Source organism: Octodon degus, unplaced genomic scaffold (assembly GCF_000260255.1).
Source record: "Octodon degus isolate 3935 unplaced genomic scaffold, OctDeg1.0 scaffold00138, whole genome shotgun sequence".
NCBI classification, from domain to species: Eukaryota; Metazoa; Chordata; class Mammalia; order Rodentia; family Octodontidae; genus Octodon; species Octodon degus.
Genome location: NW_004524714.1, coordinates 864756 through 877061, shown reverse-complemented (window position 1 = coordinate 877061; position 12306 = coordinate 864756).

The window sequence follows — 12306 nt, the reverse complement described above, 5'->3', positions numbered from 1 at the left end:
TCATAAAGGCTTGGAGGTCAGGCAAGGGCAAGCGGCAGAGAGAGCACATGCTGGAGAGGGAAGGACAGGCCTAACCTGAGTGAGCTCACTGAGCTTAGGTCCTGGCCCTCACTAATGTCCAGGCCAGGGCCTAAAGTAGGTGAGATGCCCTGGGCTCTCTGCTTACCCATTCCCCCGCTCCCATTTGCAGGATCAGACAGAACAGAAGGAGATCTTCAGGGATTTGGACTCCTCTGGGAGCTTAATAAGGGAGAGATTCGATACAAAGCACCAGGTTCAGAGTTGAGGCCAGATGACCTTGGCGAGTGCTGAGGCTGCAGTCCCAGCTGAGCTCAGAGCCTGGCAGGGTGATAATAGGTGGCAGGTACTTGTGTAGAGTGCATGGCAGACCTACTGTGCTGCTACATACGCCAGTTGCTTTGGGTCACAGAGTATCAAGATTGGCCTTGTCCTTGAAAAGTCACTCAAACCAACCCTCTATCCCTGCCCATATACCTGAGATGTGTAGCCCAGGGTTTAAAGCCTCAATTCTCAGAGGTGTCCCTGAGATGGCTTATCTTAAACTTGTCCTAGAGAGAAGCTTATTCCTTACTGGGAGCATGGCAATAACCTGGAGGGACAGGGATGGACCCCAGGCTCTGTGCTGAGACCCCTAAGATAGCTCACACATGACTGTTCTCTATACCTGACCTTTATATGGGACTAAAGGGCCCTCACTGGCCCTGTCCAACTTCTGGCTGGGCCCAAGCCTGGTCTCTGGGGTGGTGGGCCCTAAGAGAATGGGGTTAATTGGGGTTCTAAGCTGCTAGGTGGGGTGCACCAGACAATCAGTTCTTCCACACCAGACAACCCTCCACTGTACTGCACCTGCCTGATCTGAATGGTGAAAATCCAGATACTGATGTGAATAAAGCTGTGGCCACTGGAGCCTGCCACCCTCACAGGCCCCCTCTCCCGCTCCTGTCCCTGCTCTAGGTAGTCTACCTCCACTACAGCCTATGAGATTGAAAAATATCCGTGGTGGCACAGGTCTGTCATGCCAGTATTCTGGAAGCTGAGGCATTAGGATTGCAAGTTGAAGCCCGCCCAGCCTGGACAACTTAGTGAGACCTTGTCTAAAAATCAGCAAAAGATATGGTGCTATGCAGTCCCCAGTAGTGGGAAAGAAAATGAACCGAAAGAACCACACAGCCTTGTGTAGGGACAGCTCCAGCCCCAGGAGCCATCTGTCTGTGGCCTCCCAGGGAGGCAGCACCGCTCTTTTTGCAGAGATGGTCTGGGAGGACAGCAGAGACCATGAGGTTAGTGTGGCAGGCTACCACACAATAGACACCAAAACCACAGGAAGAATTTGGAGCACTTGATTAGCTGAGCTCAGCGGCAACACTCCCTCAGAGAAACTGAGGAGAAGGTGGGCTGAGCTGAAACAAAGCACAACTTTTTTTTTTGTTAGAACAACTCAGCAAAATAAAATTCCGGTTTATTGTTGGACAACATTGTTTCACACATACATCAAACAGGCAAAAAAAAAAAAAAGCAACAACAACAACAACAACAAAAACTCCAAAAACCCAGCAACTTCATAGACAAAAAAAAAGGAAAAAAAGAAACCTTTTATCTTTGGCCTTTTTAACCATCTCATACAAACCAACTACTTATAGTACAGCTAACTACATACACAAAAAAAGTTACTGGAATGCTAGGAATAAAATTGTTTTTTTCTTTTTTTACAAGTTTTTTTTCTCCTTTGAGGTTATAATGAACATGGTCACACCACAAGTAAAGTCGGAAGTAGGACAGAGGATGCTCCGAAGGCTGGTTTAGTCATCCGCGGATCATCAAAACTGGATGACCACTAACAACATGTACAAAAATATAAAATGCAAACAAAGCACAACTTTTAAGGTGAAAAACCGCACAGCTGGGGGAGGACAGGGGATTCTTTCAAGGTTTAGTTATCGCTCCAGCACTCAGGAAAGGCACCTGGTTACAGTCTAAGCTATTTTTGGGGAAGCTAAGGAACGTCTTTTAATTATGGCGAACAGTTACAATTTATGGTCTGGCACAGGTGTGGGTTTACAGAAAAGATCAAGGCTTTATAAGACAAGGAGGTTATGCATCTTGTTACAGAAATGAAGTACGTTAAGCCAGCACATAACAGTGGGAGCAGAGAGCTCAGCATGCCTTATTCTCTCAGCTCCAAGGCCAGGCCTGTTTCACATGCACTGGCCTCATCTGTAGCTCTGTCTCTTTATTTCTGTGTTGGTCTTTCTGATTTTCAGTGACGTCTTGATACTGTGTATGATGGGCTCCCCAGGAGTAGACTCAGGATTTTTGTATATGTCAAGCAAAGAGCTGCAAACATATCTGGGATGTGAATGGAAAAAGCACTTACATTTATTGAAGTTTCCAGAGAAGGTGAGCCAAGGGTGTGTGTGGGTTCATTCCAGTAAAAACAAAAGGTGGCATGAACAGGGGAAAAAAACAAAACAACAACAACAACAACAACAACAACAACAACAACAACAAAACAATCCTATTCTGGGACTGTGGTGGAATAGGATGAAGGAAGACAAACCAGTCTTTTGATTTAGAAGTTGCGCACCCCACCCAGAGTGCTTCCTATTTGATCTCTCTGGATGTGACTGGCCCAAAGGACTGAAAGGATGCTGAGTCATTTCAAGGGTATCCAGGTGTTGTGGTTCCTGTCTAGCTGGCCCCCGAAAGCCTCATGCAGTCTTGGGGCAGACTTCTAGAATTTGTGCTTAACCCGTGACCCCTGGGTTTGTGGGTGTGGAGGCTGCACAGGCCCTGGGGCAGGTGATTTGCATTACAATGTAAGGAGGGAGGAGAAGCCAGCTGTTTGAGCTGCTGCTGTTTCCCTGCTTTCTTGCTCTTTGCTTCTACCTTGAAAGGTTGTTCTCTGCCTTGTGCCACTCTGCTTTGGAGCCAGCTGAATATGGACTGAAACCTCCAGTAACTGTGAGCAAAATAAACCTTTCCTTCCTTCATCTTGGGTGTTGGGTATTTGTCCCAGCAATGAGAGAGAAGAGTAACTGAGACACCAGGGTTTCTGACTCTGCCATTTTACTGGTTTTTTTTTTTTTTTGAAGCCGGGATTGAATTCAGGCCCTTGCGTTTGCCAGGCAAGCGCTTATTCTACTGAGCCATCTCCCTGGCCCCTCAGTTTACTGTTTTAATCACATGTCTTTCTTCACTCTTGCACAGTTTTAGACCCAGCAATATCCTCGCACCCAACCACCAGGTAGAAGCGAAGTGTGATGCAATATTTCTCAGGATTTCACCTGCCCTTGTCAGGGTCAGCTAGCACGCTGCTCATTGGTTGCAGCAGTTTATTAAAATATGCTGCTAGGAGGGCATATTAGGCCATAGTCATCCAGCCCAAGTCATCGAAGCAGGAGGACTCCCTCATGAGATCTCAGCCCCAAAGCAGAACTTAGTGTCCTCACCCACACTCTGAGTTGCCCAGCTGTATTTTCATCAGAGCCCTAACTGATAGTCCTGAGGTTATCATTATTTACAGGACTGCCAGTGCCTTGCTGCATAGCTGCTAAGATGCTCCAGACTTCTAACCTTTGCTTAGCTTTTCTAGCTGCTGTGTTATAATCCCATCCAGGCCTTTCTTGGCGTCCAAACAATGCACCAGTTGGCAATTCATCAAAGGTCCAGCCAAAAAGCATCAGTGTTAGCCTGTGCGGGAGCTCTTACATTCCTTTTTCTATTGCTGTGAGGCAAGAAATCAGGGTGAATGGGACATCTCCCTAGGTCAGACTCAAAGCTGTCCTTAGGGTGTGGAATCCATTAGCAAACTTTCAGAGTCTTTAAAAATTTACTCTTCATTTTTTTTTTTTTTTTGGTCTTGCTGAATATCCATAACTGAAACAATTTCTTGATCTCAGATGGTAACCCCTGTACCTGTCACTTCTTGAAGGGGTAGAATGGTGGTGGCAAGATTCGATGTCAAGTTTCCCAAATCTGGGTCCTGATGGTAGGCAGACCTGGGCCTGGAGGTGGTAAGCTCAGGGGGTATCTTTTATCTCCTGGAGATATTGACTGCGCAGAATTTTTCCAAAACCTGAGGAGGCATGCAAGTGGAGGCATTTTCCATTCTGATTCTGTAGGCAAAAGGAGTAAAAATTAGCTTGTGAGAAACTTATAGTACTTTTCCTGATCAGTCCCTTCACAGGAACTGTACAGGACCTTTTGTACTTACTTTCCTTATTCTTAGGCTGCCTGGGACATTCTGATAAAACTGCTATTCTTGGGATTAGGTAATAGGAATTCTCCAGAGCCTTCCCTGGGTCAGCTCCCACATGCAAATCTCAAGAGTGCCCTCTATGTCAGTCTAGGACCTGCTTAGCTCATATCAAGGTGTCTTTAAGTAGTGCTAAGTTCCTTGGGCAAAAGACGTATGTGACCTTCTTTGGGCACCAACAGCACTTCCTTTTGGACTTGTGACACCCTGCCCCTTTTGCTGCAACCCATCTTTTGGAATGGAGTCTGGGGTTGGGATACCCTATTGACTCACACTTCGTAACTGGCGCAAAAATCACCCAGTCCCATAATGTACCTGTCTAAGGAGGTTTAGTAAGTGCTTTCTCCAATAAAACTCTTCATTTTCCTGCATAGGTGAGTCTATGCGATGCTGGCTGACACAGGTAAGCAATCTGATGAACACTCTAATCATGTCCCCTCACCTGACACCAGGTGGCGGGCTAAGAACAGGGACTAAGCCATGCTTCAAGGGACAATGACTCAAATTTGTTTGAAGCCTATTACCACTAGCAGTCCATGCAGGACCTTTTAAAACTTGAGCCCTCCTATAGTAACCTCACTTCTTACCAGTTTTTTCCTCTCTTCTCAATAGCCCTGTGTTTTTGCTAGCCCACGACATGGAGGATATGTCTTCTGACAGATGAAAATTTCACAATGACAATTTAGGCAAACAAAAGCTTCAAAAATTTAATCATCAGCACTCCAGATAGTTGGGCTGGCCAGATAGCTCAGGGGATTAAAGCTCCTGCTTAGGCAGACACAGGGGCTGGCTCTGCCCCCAGGGTGTGCTGAGAAGACAAATGAGACTGGGCACAGTGGTGTGTGTTCCTATAGTCCCAGCACTTGGGAGGTTAAAAAACAGGAAGGATAGCTACAAGTCTGATCTGTGTGGTGGGACCCTGTAGACCCTGTACTAAATACATTTAAAAAATATTCAATCAGCAGCCACAGGCTATACATCCTTTTAGATACAGGGGCTGGGGACATAGCTTGATGGTCTAAATGCCTGCCTGGCAAGCACAATAACCCAAGTTCAATCCCTGGTACTGCATGCCGTGCAGGGCCGGAAACTGGGCATGGTGGCACATGCCTCAATTCTAGCACTGGGGGTGCTAAGACAGAAGGATCATGATGAGTCTGAACTATGTAATGAAACTCTGTATCAAAGACAGATAGGGACAGAACCTTGAAGCCAAAGTTGTAATAGCACTATAACCAAGTGGGATGGAGAGAGAAGGAAGGTTAGTATTACAGAGGAACTCAAAGGAGAGATATCAGTGACCCAGCTTGGCAACTATCAAGCATTAGGACCCAGATGAGTTACAACCAATAGCTGAGAAGGGCTGAAGAGGGCTTTCCCTGTGAATCTGTACTGTGAAAATACAAAAGGCTACAAGTATCCCAGCCCATGCGGTTCTGATCAGTCCCCTGGACAAAGGAATGATGATGGATAAAAGAGAAAGAGATAATAATTTAGAATTCCAGAAAGTGAGGGGGTCTGAGCTCTTATCAGGCTAAGGTCTAGTATCTCTGAATTTCACTCTTTATTGAATGTACACAAGTCTCCCGCAAGTGTGTAAGGAGGGCACTGATGTGAGCAAGATCTAGTGAGACACAAAGCATCATGCCATTGATCAATGGCAAACTTCTTTTGCCACTGGACTCATATTTATTTCTGTAGAATTTTGTACCACAGTCAGAGTCTTCAGCTGAAATGCTATCTTGTCTTCTGAGATAACATGGCGTCACAGGCCATAGAAACCTCTTCTAAAACCAGTGGGGTAAGTAGTTTTTTTCCTCATGCCAACTGCTGCCTTGTCAGGCAAGGTGGATAGGCCTAGGACAGACTCAGACTTTTAACAATGAGGGCCAATTTATGGACCTGTAGCTCACTCTGAATGGTCTCCACAAGTCCGTCCTTTTCACTGACACAATTGCAGAAGCTTAGTCAAGGTAAGCTGTTGTTTGATAAAGTCTAGGCATTGGTTGGCTCTAATTCCTCTGTGGAAGACTACAAACAGAATTAGAAGAAACAGGGAAATTTATTCCATGTAATCCCATATAAACCAAAAAATGTGCTGCAAGGTAATTAAATGAGTTTAATTGGTTTAGAACAGTAGAGAATTTGTCCCAGTCTTGGACTCATTTATCAAAATTGTGAGTTTGTTGGGACATGGACAATACCTCCTTTTAGAGGCCATCAGTGTCGATAGTTACATCTTGATGAGGGCTCCTAACCAATATATTCATAGGTCCATATTTTGTTTTTATCTCCATCCTAGTCCTAACTGTGACCCATGATGGCATAATGCCTTCATAAAAATCCTTTCATAAAACATTTCTGGGACACAAGGGTTAGTTAGGATTCCACTGATCAGTTGTCCATCTAGGGAAATAACAGTCAGGTGTTCATCAGCATGTCCCACCCAGGCTTGCAGGTAAGCAACATGACAATTGTCTGACTGAATATCAATACCCCTTACGCATAGTGGAGGGAAAACAAAGTGAGATGCATTATAAATAAGCATACTTTCTCGCATTTTTTTCCGCAATTAACCAGGTTAGGAAGGAAATCTACTTTAAGACTACTAATACCAGTTTTATGATAAATCTCTGGGGGTGCAGCTACATAAGTAATAGGTTTAAGTAATATGGGTTGGGTAAATGTGCCCAAAATTCTAACCCGGATGCTGGCATTATGCACACAGAAGCTACCAACACAGCCTTTAATGCCATCAGCCAAGGTTATTGGGGGTTCGTGGAAGGTGCTGCCTGATAAACGCTGTGCTGGCCTCACAAACTTTTGCTTTGAGATTTCACCATAGGGTGATTCTCTCATCTGTCATCTCCAGAGAGATCAGCCTCAATGGTGCTGTTGGTGGTTTTAGGGGGTGGGGCTCACTGGACAGATTCATTCTTGCAAAAGCCCTTGGTGTCAGGTTGGCCCGATGACCCTCCCACCGTTCTCTGTACATCCTGCCAAGACATCCCAGGATGCCAGCCCAATCTGGGATGACAGCCATCCCATTGATCCATTTTCTTTAAAACACAAGCACACCCTTGTCTTCATGTTATTCATCGTGAAGGTCCTCCCCTTGGTCACTTGTAAAAAGGGGAAAGAGAAGAAAATCTCCCAAGAGGGGCTTACCTTTTGCCTGGCTGCACTGCTTCTTCTTGCCAGCTCCTGGCTGGCTTGCCAAAAATGATATCATTTGTCATGGGTTCTCATGTAGTAGATTTTTAAAAATGTATTTAGGACAGAGTCTCACTATGTAGATTGAACTCGTAGTGATTCTCCTGTTTTCAGACACCCAAGCACTGGGATTACAGGTGTGGCAGGCACCTGCCACCCTGCCCAGACCCAGTCACCATCTCAGCATGCCCCGGGGGTTGGGGCCAGCAATAATGCCTGGATTGAACCCCAGCCACTGTACTCTGCCTAAGCAGGGACTTTAGTCTGCTGAGCTATCTGGCTGGCCCTAATGTAATAGATTTTAAATCCTGACGTACATGGAGCAAATAATTGCAAATATACTTTCAGCCGTAAAAGAAAAAGCCAGCTACAGCTCACTTGTTAGCTAATGGCTGCTCTGAGAGCAACAAGGGACCAGCCTGATTAGATTGCTTCCTGGGAGCCTGTGTGGGGTGAGCACACACCCTTCTCTCCTTCAAGGTCCCTCGGTGTGCCTGCTTCCTCTGCGGCATGAAAGAGTGCCTCCACATGCTGCCCAGCCACAGCATCAAGCACTGCTCTTGTCTACCTGGACCTGCCAGCCACCTGGGCAGTAGAGAGCCTGGAGTGCAACGTGGGGCCAGAAGCCTCCACGCCTCTGGGAGGGCATCCCGGGCCTGTGAGGAATAGCTCAGCCAGATCCACAGATGCCCCATGTCGCAGGACTGCGAGGAGAAGATGAAGGAGATCCTGGCAGGCCGCCCTTGCTGGCACACAGATGCTTTCTTCAGGTAGGCCCTGATGAACATGCTGCAGAGGGCTGCCGGGAGGATTGGCCCAGGCCCCGCAACTCCTGAGATCTGCAGCCTCTCCTGGCCTCACTCCTGGTGGGACAGTGGCCCTGGGTCAGGGGTGACAGTGGACACTGTATGCACATGGGGAGGGATCACAGGGGCACGGGAACAGCCAGACCTGAAAGGGTAAGACAAAGAATGAATGCTTTTGTAAAATATTCAGGGGGCTGCCCAGGTGGAACCCCCAACCTGATACCGTGGAAAAGAGATTTGATGGATAAACAATAAAAGTTTGAAATTTAAAAAAAAGAGAAAGCAGCTATTTGCATTAAAGTTAACAAGAAAGGGGTGCTCAGGACACTCAGGTTCATAACAGCAGAAACAAAAAGGTACCATGAATGAGGAAAGCGGTGCTTGGAAGGTGGAGGAGTAGGAAGGAGCAGGATAAATCAGGGTTTTGAAAGTGAAAGATACATGCCCTCTCTACTGGTGCCTCACATTGAGTTGCTGTGGATATGATTTACAAAAGTGATGGACAGGGTGCATCCGGTATGTGTGACTCTCCCACGATTCACTGTTTTCATTACATGCATGCCATGTAGTTCGTATTTGTGAATCTTTTTTGTTTGCATTTTAAATCTTCTATTTATTTGGTGCAGGGTCTCGCTACACAGAGCAGACTCATAGTGATCCTCCTGTGTCAGCCTCCCCAGTGCTGGGATTACAGGCTTGGGTCACCATGCCTGGTTTCCATGGCTGGCTCTGCCTGGGGCCAGCATGGCATGTGGTACTGGGGATCAAGCCCAGGTCCTTGCACTTGCCAGACAGTCACTTAGACCACGGAGCTACCTCCCTGGCCCTACTTGTGAATCTTAAATAAAGTTTGAGTAAGAGAAAAGGTTACTATAACTTGAGGTACTTTATCTAACATACATGCACTCTGGTCTAGACCTGGAGAGATTTCCTAGATACTTGTTTTTTCTTATTTCTGCTTCTGTTAGGACAGGAAAAATAACTGTCCCTGGGGTGTTGCCCAATTTCAGGTGGATAGAGAGGGAGTAGTCTCACTGCCCAGCCTTAGCACATGTACTAATCTCATTACCCTCTTTCATTTATCTACCTCCTGTCTTCCATCTTGGCAAAGCCATGGGGTCATACAAGATGTGTTGGCATCATGTGACTAGGAAACGGTGGCTGAGGGCCTGTCACTGTTCAGCAGTGGGCTCCAATCACAGTGCTTGGATACGGTTTTGGAAGCAATTCTTCCAGTGATTACCTGGACAAAGAAAGCAGGGCTTAGGAGGGGCCCCCTTAATTTACAAGAACATGTCTTCTTAAGGTGTCCCTTTTGGCCACACGGAAAGCAGGCTTCTGTTGGCCCACCTAACAGCTGAGGGTCAGATCTCGGGGCCATATTCTCTCTTATTTTGCCAACAGATCTCTACGGGACCTTGAGTAGCACCCCTACCACATTTCTGGACAGGAGGAGCCCACTAGTTTACCATGGGACCCTATTCGTCACACCACTGCAGCCTTGCTCCTAGCCATTGTGTTCCTATCCTGGGGTGTGGTTTTTGTGAGCCCCCCAGTCCCAGGATTAACTTCATATTATCTCCTTCTTCACTGGGTTATCTTGACCCTGTCCTGCCTGCTGAAGTTGCTCTGCCTAGAACAACCCTCCCCTCATGGACCGACCTCTGGCCTTCCCGCAGGACACCGATCATCCTCAATACATTCTAATACACACCACATTTTGCTAGAGCTGATGGTTTATATCATTCTTGTATGTCTCTTTTCATAGAAAACATATCTAAATCTTAAAAAACCAACACCTAAGCACACCAGTGCAAGCAGTGGGCTTGTGCATCTCAGCCACATTGTTGGTCACGTCCCTGTTTTAGTAGAGAAGGGATTTGGGATACTTGAGATGGATTTGTACCAAGGTAGTATTAACTGTCTTTTTTCTTTTGGATTTCTAGGGGATCTAGTGTTTGTTTATTTCAGGCTTTTTGAGTATTTTAGGAAGGAGAAAACTTTGTTGCCCCGTTTGGTGATAGTGGACAGTTAAAAGAACTGGAGTGAGTTTCTTGTCAGGCCCATAAAGCCACAAGCCTGGAAGTGCTTGTGATTTTATTTGCTGAGAGAGCATTCTGGGTCCCAAGTTGGTCTTCTTCATAAACCCTGTACTTCCAGTCTGATATTTAGACCTACTTTTTTTCTTGTTTTCCTCTTTCTTGGTTTTGCCGTGAGCTGATGGGTTTGTTCACTAAATAGGATTTATCTCTGAACACTTTGACTGTCTGTAAAGCAGCCCTCCATCTCCTTTTTGAGAGAGACTTAGAGTTTGATTTAATGGCAGGAATATAACTTCTACACCAGGTTAAAATTCTGAATGTGTCCCAGGGATGTATTGGTGCATCTATCTCTGTTATGTAAATTTTATTTTATTTTTTTGTATTTTAGGGAAGGGTCTACAGGGTGTTCAAGTTTTCACTACTAGATCAGACTCATAGTGATCGGCCTGTTTATAGCCTCCCAAGAGCTGGGATTACAGGCGCGTACCACCACACCCAGTCTCGATTGCTGGCTCAGCAAGATCCAGGGATGTGGCTGGCAAGGCAGCCCTGGGGACTGAACCCCTGGCCCCTGCTCCTGCTTGCAGGTGCTTTAATCCACTGAGCTATTTGGCTGACTCTCCTTCTGTTGTATAAATTTTTAAAAAAGGTCTTGATCTGTTTAAGATCTGTGAGGGAGAGGGCATCTGTACTCTTGTAGTGTCAAATTCCCCTTTGTTTACCCTGGTAGAGGAAGCATGGGGAGGATTCTGCTTTTCCAGACGGTGGGGCAGACTCTGGAGGAAAAACTGGTTTGACATAACAGTGGATGGCTGACATGTGTTCAGTCAGGGCCTTGGGTTTGTCTCCAGGATTCTTGTTGATTCCTAAGACCATCGGGTCTAGCTTCCACTGTTGACATAATTTAAGTTATCTTTCAAGACAAAGGAAGCCTGTGCAGTGAGTGTCCTGATGGTCTTTAGTTTTCTAACTCTTGTCCATAAGAGAGTAACCAGACAACTAAGGTGACATAACGAGATGTGAGAATTTTTTTTTTTTTTGTCTCTTGGCCTGGCTGATCAAGAAAAGGAGTCAAGATAGAGAATGGCAGTTTTCCCCTCTAACTTCTGGGGTAACTTAAAGGAGCAGTATATTTAAGGACTGCCAGTGATGGACAGCCAAGGGCACCAAGGGCAAACATCACCCTCTTATCAGGGGAAGGATGTAATTGGAAGGGAGAATTGAGGAGATACCACACTGGCATTTTTTCTACTTGTGTTAGCTCAGCTTAAATCAGTACAACCTGTCCCCACAGACATTAAGGTGGGTGGCCATGCTGATTGTGCTTAATTGGATGATGGCTGTCATTGTTCTTGGGTCTCAGGAACTCAGGCAACTGGAGGGGCAGATGGAAGTCTGACCTATCATTGGTTAAAGAAGTTTATCCCAGACTGGGGCTCACGGATGGGCAAGATCAAAGCTTTTCCTAGACAGAAGGGCTGCGCAGCAGTTTTCCTCTCCAGATTTAACAAAGGATGAGTTATCTTATGCTAGGGTCTATTAGTTGCCAGGCAACTTAGGGGGTCTCCTATACATCAGGTTCACTCGCTTCCCAGACAATCACCATTCATTTTCTCATTTAATTCTAACACATCTCTGTGTAGGAAAGAAAACCACTCACCATTACTATAGTATTACAGATAGGAAAATGTAGTTAGGGCTGGGTATGGTGGTACATGCATCTTCTACCAGCAGTTGAGAAGGTGAGGCAGGAGATTTGCCAAGAGTTGAAAGCCAGCCTCAGCTATATAGTTCAAGGCCAGCCTGAAATAATAGCCAAGACCCTCTCTCAAAATAAACCAATCAAATGCAAGTTGGAGAAATTAAAGAGGAGGGAGATGGTTGGTGGCTTTCCAGCTCTCATACGGCTGCACAGCAATAGGTGGATTTGCAAACAGGTCACACCAACCAAGCCAGGTGTGTGTGTGTG